The following is a 4175-nucleotide window of genomic DNA, read 5'->3' as shown; positions in this document are numbered from 1 at the left end:
GTCAGATTTACCTCCCTTATTTAATGTGTTGCCATCTTTTTGGTCTACATGAATCTTTGACATTATTAGAAGGAATGGATTTTGATACATGCTGGCATTATGACATAGGACTATAAATAAATTAGATATTCTGCATATAAATATTGGTTATTTACAAAATAATGCTTTTTTTGTCAATACACACAGACGATTTCAAATCCTTCAATTTTTAATGGAAATAATGTTTTGATTATATATGCTAAGGAAGGTGTCCAAAAGGTGGCTGACAGTGATTTCAAAGTCTATGACATCATGTACAAAGTATCTATACACCTTTTGGCTTGACTCAGCTTTCATCGTTCATCGTGTGTTATGCATCCGTTAACAGGTGCTTGTAGATTTTTTTAAGCTAATGGGCATATTTCCTATCAGATTTTAATCCAACTTGTTATGTAAGTTTATATCAGCATAAGGACAGGCTAGGTAAATGCAAAGCGATATTAAGGAACCTTAATGAGGCCACCAGGCACCTCAATGGTCCAAAATGTCACTACTATCGAAGCCAAAACTCTAAACAAATTGGCATCATTCTTAAGTAAGTTATGTCAAAGATATCTTAAATAAATTTGACAATCAATTTTTGCACATTGTTACAGTCTTTTTAGACGCACTAAATCAGCGTGCGTAAGCAAAAAATATCTTTAAAGTTCATGCTTATGATTCTTAAGCTACAAAAAGAAGGGAAATTCACAATTCCGATTGCACGTACTGTCAGCTAGGTTAGCAATATCGGGACATTTGCCATTTGTTATGATATTCATGAATATTTGTTTTGCAAAAACACGAATGTTTGAGACATTTGATATTGTACCATTTGCTTTCTATTCAACTACACTGACTAGTTTACCAAAATTATATTTGTTCCATATTTGTCCGCTTAATTGTTTCTAGATGTGGAAAACTATGATATAGTAGAACTAATGGTAAATACACCTTCATTCGCGTTCCACGTCACCAAGCATAATTGCTATTTGTTTTGTAGGAAACCTCTAGTGGCAGGCACATAAGACTGCATGCAGTTAATATTATAAATTTATTTCTAACCATGGGACACTACCATTTATATAATGTTTGGCTCCTTGACACAAGGACTGACACATCTAAGTACCAGCCTATATGACTCTATGAAAACAGTATTTGAGAACATTACCTAACGCAAACCGTAACCTAGGACAATGGGCTCAATTCAAAGGAAGGAACAAATCTTTGAAACTTGCAAATGGTTCACACTGATCTAGTGTTCATTTATGGCTAGAGTAATCCTTATAGCCATATTGTTAGCACTTTATGGTCACAAACTAACTAATAGAAAAGGCAAAACGAACATGTTTTGTAAAACTTAACGAAGAATTTAATTATCGAAGTTATCAATAAAAATGTGAGAGGAACTTACAGTATCATGAAGTGAATCCAGAATAACTGTGATAAAATTTTATGAAAGTCCTAAACGAAAGAAATATTCTGTATAAATTTCAAGCTGGAAATGTTCTGGCCGGCAAAGAATCATGATATTGTCAAGATGGCGTCTTCCAAAATTCCATCGAAAAACACATTTCCAAAATAATCATACGGTCGAAATACGGAGCACTGAACAATCCAAATAAATGCTTCTCCTCTCGAATATCTACGTACAACATACAATAAGTCTGCAGACTTACGACAGGAACACAAGAAATGAGAATGATGTTAAAAAAGCAATAATCTGAAGGGAAAAAATCATACAGAGTGACAAAATTACTTAAAATTACTTACGCCATTTCCCGTTCTGACATATGATCCTCTGTATCGTACAATAAAATAAAGAAGGTAAGCAACTTACAAAAACGTCGCTCCACGCTTTACCCCCGATTTCCTTCTGCTATTTTCGTCTTTGATTGCACACGACAATAACCTATAGTGTTTTACTTCTGAGATATTGTTTAATTCATCAAGTTGTCATTGATCTGTCTGATTGCACCAAACTAAAGTTACGGGGTCTGAATCGTACGAATTTTGCCTGCCGGAACAAAGTTACGCTCTTGTGCAACGTAATATGATTGGCTCAAAAGGTAACACCATGAACCAGATGTAATGGTGTTTTTTAGGTTTACCCTTTGAGCCAATCATATTTAGCCGTTAACGCGTGTGCGGCATGGTCGGGATGTTTTGCAAATGAGTGTAATGTGAATTCGATTTGTGTTGACTTAAGAAACATAACTGCAATATTGTGTAAAATAGTGCGATAGTACTGCAGCGAAGGAGTAGTGCTGAGTGAGATGCATCGCCAAGTTTCGTTATAGATAGAATATTATGCAATTAACAAGCAAAGAACACTTAACGTAAGTCGATTCTGTGGAACAGAATTCCTAAAGCTGAATCGAGTTAATGGTAAGTAGGAACATATTTTGTGCATCAACCACTGTTCTCAGATTGATCGAGTCGCAGAAACCGTATCTCTCAGTAAAATGAAGATCGTATCACAGGGGAATACAAGTGAGCGTAAGCCTTAGCCTAAAGAAACCAAATTCATTGAAAATGTAATCACAAATTACTTAACCAAAAAAATATAGGTAATAATGACATAGTTTTCACTGCTTGTACTACTTCTTTAAACTTCATAATTGCTGGTGTTTTTTTAACGGATTGCGCTTACTCAGGCACTATTGGATTAAGACAAAGTATAATTCAAAATCTCGACAATGTGCAAAAACTACGAACCTCAGAAAGAGAAGATTAGAGCATGAAAATGCCCCAGTGAGCATTGGGAATTGTAAGCAAATGCTCCAGTGAGCATTGGTAATTGTAAGCAAATGCTCCAGTGAGCATTGGTAATTGTAAGCACATGCCCCAGTGAGCATTGGTAATTGTAAGCAAATGCCCCAGTGAACATTGGGAATTGTAAGCAAATGCCCCAGTGAGCATTGGGAATTGTAAGCAAATGACCCAGTGAGCATTGGTAATTGTAAGCAAATGCCCCAGTGAGCATTGGGAATTGTAAGCAAATGCCCCAGTGAGCATTGGTAATTGGAAGCAAATGCCCCAGTGAGCATTGGGAACTGTAAGCAAATGCCCCAGTGAGCATTGGGAATTGTAAGCAAATGCCCCAGTGAGCATTGGTAATTGGAAGCAAATGCCCCAGTGAGCATTGGTAATTGGAAGCAAATGCCCCAATGAGCATTGGGAATTGTAAGCAAATGCCCCAATGAGCATTGGGAATTTTAAGCAAATGCTCCAGTGAGCATCGGGAATTGTAAGCAAATGCTCCAATGAGCATTGGGAATTGTAAGCTTTGCAAAAGCAGATCTTCCATATATTTTGCCAATAATTTTATTTTTGATCAAATTACAGTCAATATATGTATTAGATGGACATTAGCAAGAAGCAAAGTAAACTGACCACGTGCTTGGAAATATTCTCTGAGACTCTTAATATACATAAATTTCCGTGGAGCCAGTTGGCTAAAGAATAGTTGCAAAAAATGTACCGTAAAATCACCAGATTACAGAGGCGGTTACTAAGTGGCGATGGTATACAGAGGTACCTCTCTTTATTCAACAGCATATCACTTGTGAGTTGAAAGCTAACTTTGCCGGAGTCAACCATGTAACTCATCCAAAAAGCAACAATTCGTACACTACGAGCAACTATGTCAAAGGAAACGGCCTAAAGGCAAACCCTGTCCTCAGTCTTGACGCAAGACCGACACCAGCAATTCATACTCTATAACGTATAATTATTATTCAATGTAGCCAGACAGGACATGACATTCGGATAGTGCTGATATACCGTCTGGGTAAAGGAAAATGGATTCATATGTATGATACATCAGTCCTAAGCAAGTCAAGATTATTTCCTCTTTATGCAAACTCGTTTTGTTCCTCGATATGAAAACAAATATAACTTAATTTGCATTAATTGTCATGCAGAAAATAAGTGCATGCTAAAGTAATCAATACTGACAACATTAAGTTGACCCCTGTTCAAATTAAAGTGACATTTTTTTTTAATTGTTTTATATGTACATTGAAACCATCTTGTTAAAGTTAAAATTTTAATTTTTAATTTTCACTATATAGCACTACTGTGTTGACATACCAATAAAGCACGTGATGAATCAATGGGCCTATCGGCTTACAAACCAATCAATCTGTCTACCC

Source organism: Sinohyriopsis cumingii, chromosome 18 (genome assembly GCF_028554795.1).
Source record: "Sinohyriopsis cumingii isolate HCF-2022 chromosome 18, ASM2855479v2, whole genome shotgun sequence".
NCBI lineage: Eukaryota > Metazoa > Mollusca > Bivalvia > Unionida > Unionidae > Sinohyriopsis > Sinohyriopsis cumingii.
This window is presented reverse-complemented; position numbering follows the sequence as displayed.